General features: G+C 40.4%; 1 long non-coding RNA gene across 1 annotated transcript; it reads left to right on the top strand.

Moving 5' to 3' along the window:
• Positions 1 to 15,715: 15,715 nt before the first annotated feature.
• Positions 15,716 to 17,292, top strand: LOC115177233 (uncharacterized). Its single transcript, XR_003872376.1, has 2 exons — positions 15,716 to 15,763; positions 17,206 to 17,292. It is a non-coding gene; the product is annotated as an uncharacterized LOC115177233 (long non-coding RNA).
• The last annotated feature ends 6,053 nt before the right edge of the window (positions 17,293 to 23,345 follow it).

The following is a 23,345-nucleotide window of genomic DNA, read 5'->3' as shown; positions in this document are numbered from 1 at the left end:
TGTGATTTTGTTGTCAGCACGTTCAACTATGTAAAGAAAAAAGTATTTAATAAGATTATTTCATTCATTCAGATGTGTTATTTTAGTGTTCCCTTTATTTTTTTGAGCAGTATATATATGTGTATATTGAGGACTCATGTTTCAGATTGATGTCAGATACAGACAGCATTGGGATCCAGAACATTCTATATGAATTTAAGTTAATACATCAGATGATGCTCATCTTGGGTGGGGTGTGTGTGGGATGGGGGAGGCTGAGAGTGTGGTGTGACTGCTGAGAAGAGGGGGGTTGCTCTTCTCTTCCTGCACCTTGGTTGGAAGGAGAGGTAGCAACGATAGGCTATTCTTCTCCTGCACAGATTGTTTAACTGACTAGCTGGAGGTGGAGTTGTAATGTAACCTGAGGAAAACAGTTTATTTTGTTTGGTTAACAGAGGGAGGCATATTTAGATTCATAATAGCATCACACCTTGGTGATAGTCTGCCACAGACAGGTGGTTATGCTTTTGTCAGGGAGTGCGTAACTGGTGGCAGGGAAGTCAGGTGCAGGAGAGCGAAACTGGGTAATCAACGGAGCAGTTTTATTCATAAAACTACCGGAAACCAGAACAATAAACAAATGGGTACAAAACCCGTCGCGCACCAGCGAAAACGTGCACATGCACTTACAATAAACAATTCCTCACAAAGACATGGGGGGAACAGAGGGTTAAATACACAACATGTAATGAGGTAAATTGAGACCAGGTGTGTGAGAAGACAAGACAAAACAAATGGAAAATGAAAAGTGGATCGATGATGGCCAGAAGACTGGCGACGCCGACCGCCGAGCGCCACCCGAACAAGGAGAGGAACTGACTTTGGAGGAAGTCGTGACAGCTCTTAACATATTTCTGTTGTCAGAGCTGACAGATGGTGGATGGGGTGAGTCTGTGAGATGCATAGGGGAGCCTGCCTTGTTTTTCTTAATCATAATGTATTTGCTCAATGTGTTCCATTCTTTATGGTATTGAGGGTAATGTTTATGGTTGCTGTTGTAGAGTATCTTCATCACTTATTAGTTATTTACAGCAGGACAGGACACTTGTTACAGTCCAGCTTTATGATAAAACACTGCTTCAAACTAATCATGGACTAGATTGAAGTCCATAAACAGTCAGTTGATTAGTTGAATCAGTTGTGTTATAGATTGTTTATCTAAGAAGCAACCCTTATGGTGAGTAGCTGGTAGCCTGGTGGTTAAGAGAATTGTGCCAGTAATTGAACCAGGGGCGCAACTTTGGGTTTAGAAGTGGGAGGGACATAACACATTTAAAATGTAAAAAATGATCCAGTTGGATAAACACTCCAAACAGCCTACTCGACCACTCGGATGCGTACACATGGTCCTAAAGCACTCTGTTTCCTCGTTTTGTATCACATTCCAATGATAAACTGGGGAGAACAAAATTGCAATTTCAGAATGTGTGTGGGGGGAGGGTGTATTTTGGTCAATAGGAATGGAACACCTAAAACCTGTTTCCTCTCCTGTCCCTTTCACCCTTTCCTTCTCTGGGTACGTCAACAGATGTGATTGTACTGATATTCTTTTGTGTTGTGCTGTGTAAATAAACACATTCCCAGCCAGCGATCTCAGTTCTTTGGTGTTGTTATTCTGACAATAAAAAGGAAAGAGCACATAAGATGTGCAGCACTTGCACCAGGATATTGATGGCTGTAGAATCCCTTGCATGTAAATAGTAGACTGGGCTTTTTATAATAAAATAGAACAAAGACAAAAATAGGATGGAATACAGATTATGCATGAACTGTCAATACACAAGGAAAGAGAACTTGAATTTATTTTGATATTATGACTGCATCCTTGATGCTTTTGTAGTTGGCTAAGTGGGCTGTAAAGATTTTTACAAGAAACCCGTAAAATGGCCAAGACCATCTTGATCAGTACAGATCGCTGTCTGAGCAGAATTTATGAACTCAAACATGTGGTCCTTGTATACAGTATTTTAATCTGGAGGTCTCTTCCTGGTCCACCTCTGCACAACACTAATCACTAACATCAATTACCTTCATCAGACATGCAATTACAGTGCAATGCAAATACTAGCAATGGTAAAAATAGAATAAATAAATAGAAAAACATTATAATAACTTCATATGTTTCAATCAACCATACAGAGGAACTTCATATGTTTCAACCAACCATGCAAAACCAGGGCCTGTCCTGGCCTTTCTGCCTCCTAATGTAGGCAAAACTAGAATAGTCCCAGTAAGCAAAATTAAGTTGAAAAGACGTCTAAAATAAGTATTTTCCTAACGTTGAAGTTAGGTTCTACTTAGGTTCTGAATGAAAGATGAAAAGACATTTATATACATCTATGTTTGGGTCAAATCAAGGCTGGTCCAGACCAAACCAAATCTGAACCAAACATAGACGGTCCGGACAGAACCAAAAAAAGAAGTCCAAAAGGCGTCGGCATCAGTCTGTGCATGCGTGCTGAGGTATAGCCTACAGTGTCTCCTGAAATTACATTTTAGGAATGCCCATCTATGTGGTAGGCTTACCGTTTGTAAAACACACAAAGAAGACAGCCGGTCCGGATAGGATAAAAAATGATGTATAAAAAGACGTGGCTATTTAAGCTCTGGATATCAGTTACCCGACTTTATCAGGAGGAGTTATCCTGACCCTATTTGCATTGTTTACACAGCAGGAAATGCAGAAGTATTTTATTTTTCACTTTGATCAGCAGATATGAACTTGAAACCACTGATAATGACAGTTTGGCCCACGGAATGAATCTTCTGGACAGCGGTTGTGAGTAGCCTGATTGTCCATTCCATATTGTCCATTTTACTTTGACCTGTCCTGTTTTTAAGATATGTTGTTTGTTAAAATGTCAGCGCATTTTTTATTCGATTGGCCGCCATTTAGCTTAGGCTATTTGATCGGAGAAACCTACATTACATTGTCACACATTTTATCTCTAGCCTGTAGGCTACAGAAAAGGCCACATAATCATACAACAATATGCTATACCTGCTACATGACTTATCTTAGATGATTTTTGGGATAGAATGTTAGTGGAGCGCCACAGCGATGCTTCTCTCCAACAGCACCCCTGCCTTTGACAAAGTGGGCACTGCATATCACAGGGCGGCATCAGTGCTCACCTAAAAAGCCCATATGCCACTGGTTGAGAGAAAATGTAAATGTTTTTGGCCAGAATTATGTGAGGTTTTATGTGCTGTCTTGGCCTGTTTAGCTCAGAAAATGCCGCCCTCGTCAATCTGCCGCCATTGGCGGCCACCTAATCGAGCCTAATGAGCGGGCTGGCCCTGTGCAAAACACACACACTTGGTGAAGCAAAACGTATATAGTTTAACCCCCTAGAGACACACTGGTGTGTCAATCTAATTTACATAACCAAAAAATTCCCACCAAAATCCATCAGTGTAAGATAGAGATCCTATATCTGTTTTTTTGCATTGGATGCGTTTCAATCCACCGCATCCGCCAGTGTCGCACTTCTGCATCTGCGGTGAAAGGTGGCAGAGCTACAGCAGTGTTTATCAGACCATGAGACATCCCAAAAATCGGTCTTCTCGCGTAAACGTCTGTAGCGTCCGAATAGTTTGACCTACCACTCTATGGAAAGGCAGGACCCTCTGTGCAAACTTGTCTTCCAGACCCTAGGAAACCCATTAGACGAATTTCCTCCGTTTCCAATGTGCAGTGTTAAAGCTATCAAACTGTAACAACCTGGCTTTCTAATAGAGCTTACTGTTTCCTCAAGTTAAACCATAGGTTTGAATAGAAACTAGACAGGAAGTAGACAACATTCACCCTGAAAATATCTGATGAGATGTTCATATCTTAACACCCTCCTTGCAGGTCCATCTCTTCCTCTTTTCCTTGGCTCACACAACATGAACATTTGTCTTTAATAACTTTAACTGGGTCTGGTGTTCCTCTGAGTGGACTTCTGAAGTGGACATCAGAAGTGGACACTAGACAACACCTGTGACGATAACCACAAGAAAAAATATCACTCAAATACATTGCCAAAAGAGAGCACTTCAATGATAATATACTGTACATTTCAGTCATACAGCTCAGCTTAGAAGCAGAAGGCAACAAACAGGCAGGTGCCCAGGCTAAGTGACTGTATAAAATCCAGCTAAGTGACTATATCAAATCCAGCTAAGTGACTATATCAAATCCAGCTAAGTGACTATATAAAATCCAGCTAAGTGACTATATAAAATCCAGCTAAGTGACTATATCAAATCCAGCTAAGTGACTATATCAAATCCAGCTAAGTGACTATATCAAATCCAGCTAAGTGACTATATAAAATCCAGCTAAGTGACTGTATAAAAGACATCAAAACATGAGTGTTAAACCTGTAATCTCCTATAGAGAGGGACATGTTTAGCCAGTAAACCCTGTATCCCCGCCCCTGCCTGCTTACTTGATCTGGTCCTTCTGAGCAAAGCAACGATGATGATGATGCCGAATAAGGCGATTGTGACTGGCACACCAATAGCGATCTTTGCTTCCTTGGATAACTCCCCAGTGCCATCAGGGGTCAGTGTGGGGGCATTTGGATCTGTTTGTGGGAGAGGACAGGGGGAGGAGTTGAACACAAAGAAAACTAATAATCATCATCTAACGCTGTTATACACTACTACACATTGCATATCTTCAGAATAGATTTGTAGAAATTCCTCAATGAACTACAACAAAGTCTCTCTCACACAAGCAAGAACTCAAGAGTTTGTATCTTTATTCTTATGCACGTGATCTTGAGCTGAGCATTGCTGTTCTGTGGGTCTCTGCACTCACCAGGATGCCCGGCTAAACCTCCAGCTCCACCTGTTGAAGACAAACACATGTAGAATACCCAGACTGCTGATCTCTGTTATAGTATTTGCTCTTGTAATGTAAAATTACCATAAGATATGTTTGAAATACAGTTTGAATATTGAATGGAACTCACCCGTCTGATCAGTTGAAACAATGCTGGGACAATCTGTAATGACAGTACAGGTATGATTCCATACAACAACAGAGGGCTGGATCAGCTGGGAAATGCTCTTTTTTTTTTTTACTAGGCAAGTCAGTTAAGAACAAATTCTTATTTACAATGATGGCCTAGGAACAGTGGGTTAACTGCCTTTTTCAGGGGCAGAACAACAGATTTTTACCTTGTCAGCTCGGGGATTCAATCTAGCAACCTTTCAGTTACTGGCCCAATACTCTAACCATTAGGCTACCTGCCGCCCTCATAGCAGAGACTGGTTTGAGACACTATAAAGCATTACACCATGCTCTATAATAAACTACAACTTCCAATAGCCCCTTAGCATTAATAATTGTCACCTATGACCATTTCCTGAAATCTGCTTTGTTTGTTCCCTCTATTGACTACCCTCTTCCCAGGTTGTACTTTCATGAGCCCTCACAGAAACTCACTGGCTTTGATGATAGGCATGGAGTTTTCTTGGCCCTCAAAGACTGGCTTGATGATCTCTGAGTCACACACAGCGTAGATCTTCTGGTTTTCAACACACAACAAGCATTTTCCAGATTGCGCGGGGGAGGTGGTGGGGCAGGGAGAGAGGTCCGCCATTTTACCTCGCGACCACAAAGTCAAATCCGTCAAATGGTCATAAACCAACTCAACGGTTGGGCAGTTATCATCGTTACAGAGGTAACAGACAGGGGAGGTCTTCTGAGCTGCAAGACAGAGAGATGAATACAACAGGAAGAGGGCTAGTTAAACAGAGTACTCAGACAACATTAAATATCAAAGTTACTACACTTAGTTTTAGATCAGTCTGGGTCAAAACATTACTCTACATCCCCACTGCGCTTTAATATACAAATTATTTTTATGGAATTAAAATGCCCAAATGAAATGGTGAAATCAAGTTGCCACCACTTTCATATTTCACTTTGAAACGTTCACTGACTGATCCCTGTTTCAGCACTCTGGCTTTTCTTTTTCCAGGGCACCAAGATTCCAAAACTTTGTGTAAATCTGTGAAACTGTGACATGGTTTGAAAAACAATCATGTCGGGGGAAGTGACTTATTTAGAGTGTATAAAACAAAGTACAGTATACATTTCATTTTTACGCCATAACGAACACATGCATGGCAGGCATGAGAACAGCTAACCTTCAACAGAAGCACCAGATACAGACCAGCTAGCCAGACATAGAGCCAGGCACACCACAAAATCTGAAAACAAAACAAACAAGGGCTCATGCATGTTGATATTACTACAAACACCCATTCATACAGTCTTGTTAACGGTTTCTCACTTTCAGTAATCTATATGACAATCTCAAAACGCATTGTTGACTTACTTAGATGTATCGCCCCACTCATGTTTGGATGTTGCTGTGGAGTAAAGCAAATAAAAAACATTTAGTCTAAACATTATGTAAACCTTTGCTGCCATTCATCAATCTAATTTCCCCAAGAGTACTGAGCAGGTGGACCTTGGGGTGCGGGGTTACAAATATTTTGACAACACAACAAATCACTTTTTCCCCCCAGTCATGAAGTAGTTATATTATATTCTAGTAGGCTATAGTCTAATCCCCACTGGATTGATGATCCCCAGGGTCTGTTTTAAAGGGTTCTGAGTCTGTGTGGGGGATATCAACCAACCTCAAGGAGATACATTTTAGCCCCATGGTTTCGTGATCCCTTGTCTGTACCTCAACTACCCTAGCTATCAGTTTTCATAAAACGTTAACAGGCCCATTTCCACCTTCATTTATCCTGGTTAGTCTTATTGAGGCAATAAAAAAACGCTACAATCCATCTCATCTATTCTTCTTTTCCGTATTGTAATCTGAACTTTTAGACAAGCATGCACGGCATTCCTGACCTATAGTCTATGCTCTGGTACAACACAATCTCACACCCAATTTGTGCAAATATGCATCAAAAGTATTTCAGCAGATTTTGTGTGTTTTTGTGTGGCTTAATTTGTATGAAAATACAAAAAAATTGCGACTTCAATACATTTTGGGGGCAAACTTTGGAACAAGCTTTTGAAAGTTATTGGAGCAAGGCATTTTAGGCAATGGTGTTGTATACTGCCTTTTTTTGTGTCCCACATTTATTTATATAAAAAAACAAACGTGTTAACAACCCAATATTATTAAATCAGCCAGGTTGTCACCGACATACTTATAATTTAATAGTAGCCTTACGGGTTTTGTTTTTATTAATGTTAATGCTATTTTTCTATGCTTGTTTTCGCTTAAAACATTGGGATACTGGTGATATGTCGGATTTTATGAGGGTTGCCAGACTGGAATAAAAACCTGTATTTGTCTGTTCTTTTTTAGGTATTAATGAAGGTATTTGATTGGGGAATGAGGATACATTTTCATGGTGGTAAATGAACTAATCAATAAATGTGGGGAAACAGAAGATCTGCAAAAAAAATCTGTTTGATTTAAATTCCCCTGGTGTAACTGCATGGTATTTTCAACTATAACGAGTCTGGACTATGATGAAGTAAGCCTTATCAATGCAGTTAAACAGGTTCATGTAAAATAATCAATTACTGTATGTTGGCTTACACTTACGGCACTTCCAAGGCCGTTTCATGATGATTATTACGGACGTGTCAAGCATGTTATATATTTAGGCTATTGTAACAAGGCATATGCCAGCATTGTAAGCCGACTGCCTCTGCCCAGAGGCATACTAGGCTTTCATGGCAACGCCCGTTAGAGCTCACCTTGCCACGTATGAGCCCTGGTTAGAGTCCCTGTTGCAGCTTTCACTTTCTTCTGCTAGTTAGGATCACATCCAGCTCATGTCTAGTTATGTGATCTAGTGGTGGGAAGCAATCTGTTTTCAATATTACGTTGGGTGGAATTAAATTATGTCTAGTGAACAATGTATAAGCAACAATGGGTGTGATGGATAGAAGTACTCAATACAAGTGTGATCAAGCCTTACATCAAAGTTGCCTGAAGCTGAATGGAAAGTGCTATGCCCTGACCAGTTATTCAGAATAAAATCCGCTGTGACTGTCTAATTTACATAAATTAACTTACCAGTGTGGACCCAAAACAAACACATTCTACACATTTACAAACTACCCGTTTAAAGTGTTATGACAACCATGGTTTTATTTTGTTACTGAAGCATATATATCTAATACCCTGACAATGATCCTCATCATATGGGTAGACACATAATGTAAGTGGGTTATGCAGAAAACACAACTATAGGAATCACTGTTGATCCATCCTGTTCTGATCTAATGCGATGGATGTAGGATTTTCTACGGCCTAGAACTGAGGCCTTTCCCAATCATGAAGAATAAAGCTAGGCCCCTCTTGGTTCTCATTGGCGAAGACTGAACTCAAGTTAGAGGTTATATGTTAAACTCTCCTATACCACTTTGCCCAACATGTTATAGCCAAGAGGTTGTAAATAAACACTTTTTAAGGTGATATAACATGTATCATATTATAGGGCTGTGAAACCCATAGCCGAATCGCTTCAGATTCATAATTTCACACCATTTATTTATGGAGAGCAATTTCCATTTTATAACATGTAGTGTCCATTTATTTACAGTAGTGTGTTAATTAATTATTGCTTTCTTCAGTAGAAATACAGAATATGTATAAAAATGCCAAATATACCAAAAGCTAAATCAAGCAGAGAACTACAAACATTTAACCAGTTAAAGAATACATGACAACGAGATACAAATATTTTATTAAAAATAATTTATGCAAAAGTCAAGAGTTGGCTATAATATGAGTATAAACAAAGTGAGTGTGTGTATATGTGTGTAAGTGTTTGTGTGCGTGTGTATTATGTTGTGATTTATAATTTCCCATCATAAAAATGTATCTCCATTCCCCAATTGAATACATTCATCGATACCACCCCCAAAAAAATGTGTGTTCGTCCAATCTGGCAACTCTCATAAAGTTCGACATAGCCTTGTATAAATTGCATTATGAAATAAATGGTGTAATATAAACGAAAAAGTGGAGCCTTGTAATAAATGCATTATGAAGAAAAGTGTGTAATATATGATGATGGTCTAATTTATAACAAGGTAAACCTAATTTGGTGTTTTACAATTTTTTTTAAAAAGTAGCATTTTCCTTTAGTCACTTCCAGTATGTGTGGGCATAGGCAACGATGCAATTTGGATGATGCATTGTCTGTATATTCTAAAATGATTTTATACAATAGGTTTCATATCGGTACAAACTTTCACTCACAAAATAATGTCACTATACCAATGGTTATAATACATATAAAGCAATTGCCATGTGTGGTGAACTGATTATTCCAGCACCATTTTGATTGGGACAGTATCATTGCGCTGCTTTGAGACAAGCATGGGAACTCATCTTGATAAATCAATCTGTCAGATTTTTGTTTTCACTGAATCTCCGTTTGGATATTTGGTTACAGTTATGCTGGGAAATGTTAGCTAAATTGAGGTGAGTGCTCATGATCATTAGTCTAGCAATTGAAAACAATGCAGATCCTCTCTACACACACATTAGGCCTATAGGCTACCTGATGAGCTTCCTGATGTTTTCCTGAACTTTCTAATACTTTTCTGATTCATTTCGGTCACTTAGCCTACTGATGCGAATACACATTTGTACACTTTTTCCATAGGCTACTCAAGTCATTTGACATATTTTAGAATTGTTTAAAAATGTCATAAGGTCTACATTGTTTCAATAACAATATAACTGAAACCACTATTGTCTTCATTGATTTACTGAATGTATTCTCGTAGTTGTAGGCTAGTCTACTTGCTGATAGATTATTTTAAATATTATTGTAACAGCAGGCCTACACTATAACCCCATATGTGATTGAATTAATACAAATAAGTGTTGATGAATTTATTTGGCAATAGGGAGAACACAGTGCATGGAGAAAACAGCGCTGCAGGAAGGGGTGCTGGAAGTGCTGCAGATACATTGAAATTTGCCAAACTATATAATTACTCCTGTCTCTAAATAAATTTAATAATTGAAAATACTACAGCAGCATAACTTTGCCACAGAGGATAAATATCTTATTTAAAAAATTGCTGTAGATTGTGTTTTATCACATTATGAGCTGATAGGACTAGTCTAGAGTCGGGAAATCCAGCAATTGGGCAGTCAGCGCAGCAAATATAAAACAGCTGATTGTTGTGGCTGTCAATGAACAGCAGGTAGCAGCTAGAAGTTATTTCACAATATTTCAAAATACAACTACGGAAAAAAATATGTTTGAATAGGTGAGTGCAACTGGAAAGTTGGTGGACTATAATTTTCTACTCATATTCTAGGCCTCAGACCAGTGTATCCACTTTTTTCATTGGCCTATGCCATTGGTTGCATTTAAGACATGGGTCGTTCGGCAGACATATCAGTGTGGATGACGGATCACCACCTCAAGCTGAACCTCGGCAAGACGGAGCTGCTCTTCCTCCCGGGGAAGGACTGCCCGTTCCATGATCTCGCCATCACGGTTGACAACTCCCTTGTGTCCTCCTCCCAGAGTGCTAAGAACCTTGGCGTGATCCTGGACAACACCCTGTCGTTCTCCACTAACATCAAGGCGGTGACCCGATCCTGTAGGTTCATGCTCTACAACATTCGCAGAGTACGACCCTGCCTCACACAGGAAGCGGCGCAGGTCCTAATCCAGGCACTTGTCATCTCCCGTCTGGATTACTGCAACTCGCTGTTGGCTGGGCTCCCTGCCTGTGCCATCAAACCCCTACAACTCATCCAGAACGCCGCAGCCCGTCTGGTGTTCAACCTTCCCAAGTTCTCTCACGTCACCCCGCTCCTCCGCTCTCTCCACTGGCTTCCAGTTGAAGCTCGCATCCGCTACAAGACCATGGTGCTTGCCTACGGAGCTGCGAGGGGAACGGCACCTCCGTACCTTCAGGCTCTGATCAGGCCCTACACCCAAACAAGGGCACTGCGTTCATCCACCTCTGGCCTGCTCGCCTCCCTACCTCTGAGGAAGCACAGTTCCCGCTCAGCCCAGTCAAAACTGTTCGCCGCTCTGGCACCCCAATGGTGGAACAATCTCCCTCACGATGCCAGGACAGCGGAGTCAATCACCACCTTCCGGAGACACCTGAAACCCCACCTCTTTAAGGAATACCTGGGATAGGATAAAGTAATCCTTCAAACCCCCCCCCTTTAAAGGATTTAGATGCACTATTGTAAAGTGTTTGTTCTACTGGATATTATAGGTGAATGCACCAATTTGTAAGTCGCTCTGGATAAGAGCGTCTGCTAAATGACTTAAATGTAAATGTAAATGTTTTATGCAAATGTCAGCTTGTCATTTTGATAATTTGGATGGTATAACAAAATATTATTGTAACCTCTCCAGTCATGTAAAATTATGTAGAATTACAGGAAATTATTTTAGAAAAGGCCAATTTTTTCTTGGAACCATGAACGTCTCAGCCTCTGGTCTTCAGGAATGCTATGGAACTCTGAAGACGGCCCCGGCCTGCCCTATACATTATCCGTAACAAAATATATAAACTGCGCGATAATAACGAATTCAACATGACAACTCAACATGTGAACGGCAAAATACTTTTCAATGTTGAAGGGACACAATTAACTGAATAACTAGATACATTCCTATGAGAATGAAGGACATTGGCATTCTATAAGCATCTGATCGAACGAGAGATTCAATTGATCAAATGGAATAGTAAACTCACGTGCTCGAATGTGTGCTAGGCTGAGGAGTCCTCTAAACTGAATAAAACAGCAGCTTTAATTAGTCTGGAATTCCTTTGGGTCTCTGAAATGCAACATACGGCAACTTGCTTTCTCTATGCGTATCCTGTCCTGCCTTCGACCCTCAGAGAAGTTCATAAATGTATGACAGTGCGGAAGAGCGTCTCTTGTGAAACTATGACTCCGCCCTCAACAACCGGCGGTGGTAAAATACTTGTGGGAGAGGAAGACAAGGAGGAGGAATACATGTTTAATATGTGTCTGAAAGATGGCTGAAAGATGGAGTCTTTTTTCGATGTGAAAAATAAAAGGAATGAGAAAGAGTACGTGGAGGAAAAACTAAAGGGCAAATCCTCTGTACGGACATAGTTTATTGTCGATACGAAGGGGTAATGGTCGGTGCTGTAATGTGCAACACATACAGAATATTATTCTGGTTGCCTAATAGGCGTGGACTATTTAGTAGGGTGTTTTGTTTTAGTAGCCTATAACGACTGTGTTATCACCTATTGTTCATGTTATTATTATAGCCTATCTTTATTTTAAATAAAAGTTACATTATTTATCACATTGGAATGAATTGATTTCAATATGTGTACTGGTGCTCAAAACAGCATTAAGTCAAAACAAAGTGGAATAGCCTGAGATTAGCTATAAAACTGCAAATGTTTCTGCCCCATGGCAAAATGTATAACAGCAACATTTTCTCTCAGCCTCATGGCAAAAAGTGTAGAATAGCATGAGATTAGCTATACAACTGCAAATGTGTCTCTCTGCCCCATTGCAAAACGTAAACAGCAACATTTTCTCTCAGCCTCATGGCAAAAAGTGTAGAATAGGAGAATAGCATGAGATTAGCTATACAACTGAAAATGTTTCTCTCTGCCCCATTGCAAAATGTATTACAGCAACATTTTCTCTCAGCCTCGTGGCAAAATGTGTAGAATGACATGAGATTAGCTTTACAATTGTGAATGTATCTCTCTGCCCCATGGCAAAATGTGTAAAATTGCAAGAAGTTAGCTGTATATTTTCTGGGTTGGGTAGGGATAACAACAGACAATTGTCACATCCTTACAGAGTAGAATTACCGCACACTCTCCTTCCATTCGTGAAGTATATTAAAAGTGAAAAAGGGAGAAACTATCAAGATAGAAACCAAGACAGAACTGAAGACAGCTTGCATGGTTTAATTGTTTTAAACAACCTGTCGAACAGTAGTAGGGCAAAGTAAAGATGGATATAGATAAAGATGGATGTTACAAATCATTACTTATTTTCTGTGTGTTGAGGAAATGTACACGGGAGGAGGAGGAAGAGAGAGAGAGGAGGAGGAGAGACAGGGGGAGAGAGGGAGGAGAGAGAAGGGAGGGGAGGGAAGAAGGAGATGGGAGGGCTCTAAGAGAGGGAGGGAGGGCAGGGAGAGAGAGAGGAAGGGAGTGTAGAGAAGGCTTGTTCTCTGTCCCTCTTTCCCTCCCTCCCCTTGCCCCTCTCTCTCTCCCATCTCCTTCTTCCCTCCCCTCCCTTATCTCTTAGCACCCTCCCTTATCCGAGACCAGCAGTTGAAAACAGAGTACTTTGCCCTTGCCTAACAGGTTTCCTGTTCAAATAATTATTGGGATGGTGATTAGATAGACTTAAAAGGTCTGTCATAAATGTTTTTATTTTTATTTAACTAGGCAAGTCAATTAAGGATAAATTCTTATTTACAATGACGGCCTACACCGGCCAAGCCTGGACGACGCAGGGCCAATTGTGCGCCGCCCTATGGGACACCCAATCACAGCCGGTTGTGATACAGACTGGATTCAAACCAGAGTATCTGTAGTGACGCCTCTAGCACTGAGATGCAGTGCCTTAGACCGCTCCACCACTCGGGAGCCCTAAAGTTATTTAACTCACCCAGCTTTTGATTGTAAATGTATTTATTTATTTACCTTAGGCAGATCAATTAAGAACACTTTCTTATTTACAAGGAGGACCTGGATGTCCACACAGTTGATTAAATAAAATGTGAATAACTGAAACAATAAGTGTTTGAAGACAGTGAAATTATGTTCCATAGCCTGTCAGTTCAATTATCTAGATACAGAGTCAATTCCATTTCAATTCAGTCAATTCGGGAAGAAAAACTACAATTATATGAGGCCTGCTGTGAATGAGAGATTTTGGCAGAGGTTACTAAACTAAAATAATGGCTGTTTACATTACTGCATAATTACAGCTATACCTGGGTATGAAACTGACTGAAGTGAATATGTGCCATCCATAACACAACATGAATATGAGATTACTAATATAGCTAAACTGTAGTTCTCTCTACTGTTGTGACTTTCACTAACCCAAACCAGAACCCACAACAAAGAGTAGCTAAGGCCTTACAGTGCTTTTGTTTCTGTGGGTTTAAATAACTAACAACTTAACCTCACATATCATATCCTTACTGTAAAACTCTTACAGATTGGTCGGAGCAAGACTACCCCCTCCAACACAAAATCATAAGAAATCAGTCATCGATTTCTCAGTTTGTGCACACGCTGCACATGAGCTAAGGGACAGATCGGAATTCACTTTTTATTTATTTATCAAATTCTAGCTAGCTGGCTAAAGTAAGCTAGGGTAAGGGTTATGGTTAGATGTTAGGGTTAAGGTTAGTGTTAAGTCTAGGAGTTAGGTTAAAGGGTTATATACTATCGCGACCAACAAACCTTTCATTTTTGCCTTTAGTAACCATCTGTCGTATTTAACCATACCAAACAGTCCACTATCCCAATAAGATAAGAAAAGTTCGGAACGCTTTGCTACTGTTGTGAAATCGAAAATCCAATGCGCATGTGGTGGCCTACTCTCGCCAGTCACACCGCCCAGACTACGCGAAAACCTACACCAGGATTTGATTAAACACCAATCGCATAGGGGGCAGTATTGTCACTTTCGGAAAAATACGTGCCCATATGAAACTGCCTCCTACTCAAACTCAGAAGCTAGGATATGCATAGTATTAGTAGATGTGGATAGAAAACACTCTGAAGTTTCTAAAACTGTTTGAATGATGTCTGTGAGAATAACAGAACTCATATGGCAGGCAAAAACCTGACAAAAAATCCTACCAGGAAGTGGAGTTCTGATGCGTGGGCTCTTTTCAAGTCATTGCCTATCGAACACACAGTGACGTAGTAATTATTGTGCACTTCCTAAGGCTTCCACTAGATGTCAACAGTCTTTAGAAAGTTGTTTGAGGCATCTACGATGAACAGAGACCGAACGAGAAGGCTGGGAAGTTGTAGACCCAGGGAAGGACTATTTTCCTAGAACCATAAGGGTACAATGGTTTTTCTTTGTGGAATTGTTCAGATTAGTGATTTTGATCTGATTATGTTATTTGAATATCTTTTGACCAGTAGTAGTATTCTTATACATTATCTAGCCAAGTTTATATTCCCTTAGGTAGTCAGTTGTTGTTGAATTCAGTGGAAGAGATTTAACACAACAAGGCGGTGGTATTTATATAATAGTATTATTATATTTTGTTTTTGAATAAGGTTATAATCTTAGCAAGAGAAGTTTAATAATGGTAAGACTTGGGTTAAGTGTTTAGGACATATTCTAAACCAACAGGACAGGGATATATGACATCTGTGATGATCCAGGATCATTGAGAGTATCAGATAAACTTAATTAACTATGCAATAATCTTGATATTACTACCATAGACATGTTGATTTTTCTAAAATCCAGGAGTGCAACCCAGGGAGACAGTCAAAATTTAGTCAATATTTGGAAACAACCCATATTTGATACTGACTGTTATGACAAAAGCGACAGACAGTACGAAGGAGGACAGACGGAGAAGTCCTCCCCTGCACTGCTGAGACCTTGATGGTTTGGGAGTAGCAGGAGGAGAGCATAAGCCAGGAAGAGAAGATAAAAGTGACACAGAAGGGTTAGATAACAGTTACTGAGTGGAGACCAGCATAGTTAACCTGTTTAGGATAGGGGGCAGTATTTTCACGGCCGGATAAAAAACGTACCCGATTTAATCTGGTTATTACTCCTGCCCAGAAACTAGAATATGCATATAATTAGTAGATGTGGATAGAAAACACCCTAAAGTTTCTAAAACTGTTTGAATGGTGTCTGTGAGTATAACAGAACTCATATGGCAGGCCAAAACCTGAGAAGATTCTATACGGGAAGTACCCTCTCTGACCATTTCTTGTCCTTCTATAGCCTCTTTATCGAAAATAGAGGATCTCTGCTGTAACGTGACATTTTCTAAGGCTCCCATAGGCTCTCAGAAGGCGCCAGAACGGGGAATGATGACTCTGCAGTCCCTGGGCGAAAAACAGTAGGGGTTTTGGAAAGTGGTCGTTCTGAGAACAATGACACTGGTGCGCGCTTGCATGTGAAGACTCCATTTTCTATTTTCAGTGTTTGAACGAAAACAAGGTCTCCCGGTCGGAATATTATCGCTATTTTACGAGAAAAATCGCATAAAAATTGATTTTAAACAGCGTTTGACATGCTTCGAAGTACGGTAATGGAATATTTTGAATTTTTTTGTCACGATACGCGCCGGCGCGTCACCCTTTGGATAGTATCTTGAACGCAAGAACAAAACGCAGCTATTTGGATATAACTATGGATTATTTGGAACCAAAACAACATTGGGTGTTGAAGTAGAAGTCCTGGGAGTGCATTCTGATGAAGAACAGCAAAGGTAATCCAATTTTTCTTATAGTAAATCTGAGTTTGGTGAGTGCCAAACTTGGTGGGTGTCGAAATAGCTAGCCATGATGGCCGGGCCATCTACTCAGAATATTGCAAAATGTGCTTTCACCAAAAAGCTATTTTAAAATTGGACACCGCGATTGCATAAAGGAGTTCTGTATCTATAATTCTTAAAATAATTGTTATGTTTTTTGTGAACGTTTATCGTGAGTAATTTAGTAAATTCACCGGAAGTTTTCGGTGGGTATGCTAGTTCTGAACGTCACATGCTAATGTAAAAAGCTAGTTTTTGATATAAATATGAACTTGATTGAACAAAACATGCATGTATTGTATAACATAATGTCCTAGGAGTGTCATCTGATGAAGATCATCAAAGGTTAGTGCTGCATTTAGCTGTGGTTTTGGTTTTTGTGACATTATATGCTAACTTGAAAAATGGGTGTGTGATTATTTCTGGCTGTGTACTCTCCTGACATAATCTAATGTTTTGCTTTCGTTGTAAAGCCTTTTTGAAATCGGACAATGTGGTTAGATAAAGGAGAGTCTTGTCTTTAAAATGGTGTAAAATAGTCATATGTTTGAAAAATTGAAGTTTTTGGATTTCTGAGGTGTTTGTAATTCGCGCCACGCTCTATCATTGGATATTGGCGAGGCGTTCCGCTAGCGGCACATCTAAATGTAAGAGGTTAAATTATAAACAGGATTAGATGGCAGAGTGTAAGGCTCTCCCGAGAAATGGGGGACAGAAATAATACCGTGACAGACAGAAAAAGACAGAATAAAAAAAAAAAGGGGAAGAGAATTTGGTTCGCTTAGCTTTAGGATATTCATTCATGGAGAGATTATCGGCTCCATTGGTTTTAAAGAAATATGAAAAGTTAGGAGGAGAGGCAGGTATTTTATTTTTATTTTAAGTTTATGTTTAGTAAATTCGCTAGGAAGAGAGATGATGATTTTGTTGAAAGTAGTTGTTACCCTAACTCAAGGTGGAATGAAAGCTTAGTTGGTTTCAGGAACTAAGGTGTTAGACACTGAACCATTGCCCAGACACTATTCTGCACAGCAGGCCGAAATAGTAGCATTGACTAGAGCCGGCGAAATAAGAAAGGAGAGAAAAGTTACTATTTACACAGACAAGCACATAAATGCATTTAAAACCATACAAAGCAGCACAGATAAATCTTAAAGAAGATAAGACACTTGAAAGAGAATTGTTACAGGATAGCCAAGAACGAATGCCCCAGGGAGAATTGGGCATGTGGAAAATGAAAAGGGCAATCCTACAAGAGGTCTGACATAAGGATAATTTACTAATCTTACCAAAGACACTGTTTAGATATGCGGCAATATTGACACATGGGCGGAGCCAGGTGTCAACCGGGAGGGAGAATGGTAGAGCAGGTAAGGAAACTGCAGGTTAGGAAAGACTTAGTGGCCTAGAGGACAATTACTTTAAAAAAAATGGTAGACTATCCATTCCAACATTTGGAAATGGACCTTGTTGAACTATTCCAAAGTGAGGGGAAGAAGGGGTGTTTAACAAAAATAGATAGGTATAGCAAATGGGTAGAAGTGTTACCAACTTACTTGGTGGACACGATTATGGTAGCTAAAATATGAGGTCAAGATATTATCCCTAGAGTGGTTTACTAGGATCTATCTCTTTAACCTGTCTGGGATAGGGGGCAGTATTTTCACGGCCGGATAAAAAACGTACCCGATTTAAACTGGTTACTACTCTTGCCCAGAAACGAGAATACACTCTAAAGTTTCTAAAACGGTTTGAATGGTGTCTGTGAGTATAACAGAACTCATATGGCAGGCAAAAACCTGAGAAGATTACAAGCAGGAAGTAGCCTGTCTGACAATTTGTAGTCCTTCTGTTGCATCTCTATCGAAATTACAGTATCTGTGCTGTTACGTAAAACTTTCTAAGGCTTCCATTGGCTCTTCAGAAACCGGATTGAGGCGTCTCCTGTCTCTGGGCAGATAACAGCAGCACAGTTTGTCAGTGGTCTGCCTGGTGACAGAGAGACTGGAGATGCGCATTCACGAGACCTCGCCATTTTTTTCTTTCCCTCTTTGAATGAATACAACATTGTCCGGTTGGAATATTATCACTATTTTACAAGAAAAATAGCATCAAAATTGATTTTAAACAGCGTCTGACATGCTTCTAAGTACGGTAATGGAACATTTTGAATTTTTTTGTAACGAAATGCGCTCGCGCGTTACCCTTTGGATAGTGACCTGAATGCACGAACAAAACGGAGGTATTTGGATATAACTATGGATTATTTGGAACAAAAACAACATTTGTTGTTGAAGTAGTAGAAGTCCTGGGAGTGCATTCTGACGAAGAACAGCAAAGGTAATCAAATTTTTCTAATAGTAATTCTGAGTTTAGTGAGCCCCGAAGTTGGCGGGTGTCTGAATAGCTAGCCTGTGATGGCTGAGCTATGTACTCAGAATATTGAAAATGTACTTTCGCCGAAAAGCTATTTTAAAATCTGACATAGCGATTGCATAAAGGAGTTCTGTATCTATAATTCTTAAAATAATTGTTATGTATTTTGTCAACGTTTATGATGAGTAATTTAGTAAATTCACCGGAAGTTTTCGGTGGGAATGCTAGTTCTGAACATCACATGCTAATGTAAAAAGCAGTTTTTTGATATAAATATGAACTTGATTGAACAAAACATGCATGTATTGTATAACATAATGTCCTAGGAGTGTCATCTGATGAAGATCATCAAAGGTTAGTGCTGCATTTAGCTGTGGTTTGCATTTTTGTGACATATATGCTTGCTTTGAAAATGGCTGTGTGATTATTTTTGGCAGGGTACTCTCCTGACATAACGTCCCACCTAGCCCAGAGAGGTTTTAAACTGACAACGGAGTGAAGAGCAGAAATCTCAACTAGCAAGCAAGTCGCAGCAATGAAGAACGCAAATGGGGGGGGGGGGTATTCTGTCAGGGGAGAGATTCTCGGTATACACCGGAACATGTGGTTTGAAGCATTCCAGTATCTATCTGCAGTTTGGCATTTATTGTCATGAATCTTACCTTGGAGGCAGTTCTGCAGAGATGTCAGCCACAAAGTCATAAAATCGGATTTTAAACCTAACCTTAACCACACTGCTAACCCTAATGCCTAACTCGAACGTTAAATGAAGGCCAACAACCGCTGGCCCAGAGAAGAAATCGCTCAATTCTGCATACAGGGCAAGATTCATGACAAACGTTGACCTGCTCCCTATCCTGGCACGCAGACTCTGAGACCGCAACAAGGTTATCGAGTTGGGTCAGACGATTGTCTGGCCAAAATTATCTAGAGGCTATCAGAACAGTACGATATATTCAAATAAATAGGCTATATTCCATGCAAAATAAGATGATATAGTCTACGTCTACAAGCGTAGACTACAAGCGTGGCCGACCTTGACATGTGATACAATTCCATAACAAGGTCTAGAAACACCATGAAAGACAGCGGTACTCTATAAACAACATTCAACAACCCAACCGATACAATGAAAATAAACTCACCTGGCGGTTGTATCCTTCGGTACCGGCCCAGTATTTTCTGGCTACTGTTATCTACCGGTGCGTGCAGCCCTACTTACTGCCCTCTCCGCCTCTAGCCTACTTCAAATTACATGCTGAACAGACATCACTCGTGCTTTTTTGTCCACCCACACCAGACGTGCTCAGGACACGCAGGTTGACATATATAAACAAACTCTGAACCACCTATATTAATTTGGGGACAGGTCGAAAGGTATTAAACATTTATGGCAATAGCTAGCTTTCTGCTGCTAGCCAATTTGTCCTGGGATATAAACATTGGGTTGTTATTTTACCTGAAATGCACAAGGTCCTCTACTCTGACAATTAATCCACAGATAAAAGGGTAACGTTAAACCGAGTTCATTTCTAGCAATCTCTCCTCCTTCAGGCTTCTTCTTTGGACTGTATCTACTACTATTCATGCAGGTCCAGGATTTGTTTCAGCCTGGGTTCGTTTGCGTTTCACACATGTTTTATAGCACCAAACGCTCCAGGATGAGATCTAACAGGATATGCGAAAGCGCAGTAGCTGCATAGCTCAGGACTCCTGACAGTTAGTTTTAGCTTCTTTGGTTCTGCTGCCACCTTCTGGTCAGTCGAGCGTTGGAAAAGTAAACTGATGTCTTGGCTCTTTCTGGCCCTGGCTCTGGCTGCAAGTGGTGAGTTGTCCTGTAATGCCATTGCTGCAGACTCTGTAGTATGCACCACTTATTTAGCTACATGGTATGGATACTCAACTATTGTTGTCCATGTTCAGAAGCAGGCTACTGCACCTTGCATGTAGCTTGGTAGCCGTAGCGTTTCTGCTTTAGCCAGCAACTCATCATGCATGACAATGCCAAATAAGTCTTTAAAGCAGGAACAAGCAGGTAAATGTGCTACATGTACTGTTCCTTTTCCTAATGAGCATCGTTATTACTGCTAATTAGAGATGAGTCCTGGGGGATTGCAGTGAGCTGGCTTGTTGTTTATCAGGCAGCCTGGGGAGGGTAGGCCACTGCATCTGCTGCTAGGTTTAGGAACAGAACCTTACAACTGGCCTCTCTGTGTGGTAACCTACAGTACCATAGTCTGCTGTGTGTGTAGCCATATGTAACTGTGAGGCAGGGGAAGTACTATTGGGTCAAAGTTTATGCTACACCTAATGTCCAGTCATGATGATTATATTTATGGGATTCTGAGTGGCGCAGCGGTCTAAGGCACTGCATCGCAGTGCTAGAGGCGTCACTACAGACCCGGGTTTGATCCCAGGCTGTATCACAACCGGCCGTGATCGGGAGTCCCATAGGGCGGCGCACAATTGGCCGGGTTAGGGGAGGGCTTGGCTGGGGTACGCCGTCATTGTAAATAAGAATGTGTTCTTAACTGACTTGCCTAGTTAAATAAAGGTAAACAAATATATATATTTGAGATAGGGGTTGGCTTTTGTTGTCATTGTGTACCCAGTTCATCTCAAATAATGCCATTGGCAAACTCAATAGAGGTCCAATTCAATTACTCACATTTCAGTATTTACTCAGTAGTATACACAGTAGTATTTAAAAAAAAAATCAGACTAAAATCAAAGACTCCCGTCACTGTTTTCAGAGTAAACATTGTGAACACTGACAGCCTATTGCATTTGGCTCTTATGTGTTGATATTGAGCTGCTCATTTCACCCCAGCCCTGTAGGGTAGTAATGTCCTTCTCCTATTGGTGGTAGGCCATGTTAGATGTTTCTGTAACGTATCGGTCTCATGCTGTGTACATGACAGTGTCACTATCTGGATCCGCTGTGTCTGTTGACCTTTCCATTGATTGAGGTTCATCACCCACCACTCCTAAAGAGTTCCTCATAGATAGATGTTTTATGTGAGTTTCCAATCTCTATGCGTTTTTCTTTGTGTATACAGTAATGGTTGAGGCTCTGTCTGGGGGAACTCAACCCTCTGGTATACGATTCTGTATGGATCATCAACTAAAGGTCAAATGTTCAGGACCGGTTTATAAAGTGAACATTTTTCAGCCTGTGTCATATTTCTAACAAGGAAATTGTTAGTCAATGCAGTGAGGAACAACATTTGATCTCTTTGTTATTAATATGCCATTGTGTTCATATTGTTATGTAATGTTTAGTCAAATATGGCCACGGCTGTTTCCCAAACTCCAGTCATCCTGAGTCTTTTGACCTGCCACACTGTTACAGGGAAAGATGGTAGCATTACTTATATTACTGTGAGGCTACTTGATTGAATATAGGGCCTAGTCATTCTGACCTTCCCACCCATTGCCCAATCTCTTCATCTTCAGAAATACAAATATTTGTTTACCCGCATCTCACTCTCATTGTCATTAGTGCAAACATTCCCCTACCTCACTGAATGTAGAGAAGACTAAATGGAGAGAGCACTGAATGGAGAGAGCTTCTGCCCTGTGTAGACTTTGATAAGCACAAAGATATGAAACAGGACTAAACCTCACTACAAGGTTGTTTTTTTACCATGTTACAAAGTTGATATGATGCCATAGGGTAATCCCAAGGATCTAAACTTCCATAAAGGTCAGTTAAAGGTCATTGTGTGGAATGGACGTACAATAACAAGATCCACAGGGCCATGATCGGTGTACCCACTCACAGACATGCTCCCGAGTGGCACAGCGGTCTAAGGCATTGCATCTCAGTGCAAGAGGCGTCACTATAGTCCCTGGTTTGAATCCAGGCTACATCACACCTGGCTGTGATTGGGAGTCCCATAGGGTGGTACACAATTGGCCCAGCGTCGTCCAGGTTTGGCCGGTGTAGGCCGTCATTGTAAATAAGAATGTGTTCTTAACTGACATGCCTTGTTAAATAAAGGTTACATTTAAAAAAATATGTACACAAAGATCATGTCTCTCATGTTTGAGTAGGTACAAGTTGCAACTAATTACTGGTTCAGGGTTTGATGTTTTCATGTTAACGTGTATTTGAAAGTTCACCTGTGTTTGAGTCATTTGAAAAGATTACGTAAAAGAGATTTTAAGCCTTTTTCCAAGACTCAAAACATTTCTTCTCTGAGAATGTATTTCTCTCTGATATACTATGATAATGATTATCTTTGACATAAAACGACTGTGAACTAAGGCCTGATTACTGTAACATGGCCAACATAGCATTCCCACACACAATACTCTGGGCTTGTATGAGACACGCACACACAGAGCATATGCACCTGGTCTGACACCTGTACAGGTAACCTCCCAGGAGGGAGGGAGGGAGGGAGAGAGGACAC

Source organism: Salmo trutta, chromosome 37, assembly GCF_901001165.1.
Source record: "Salmo trutta chromosome 37, fSalTru1.1, whole genome shotgun sequence".
NCBI classification, from domain to species: domain Eukaryota; kingdom Metazoa; phylum Chordata; class Actinopteri; order Salmoniformes; family Salmonidae; genus Salmo; species Salmo trutta.
This window is presented reverse-complemented; position numbering and strand designations above follow the sequence as displayed.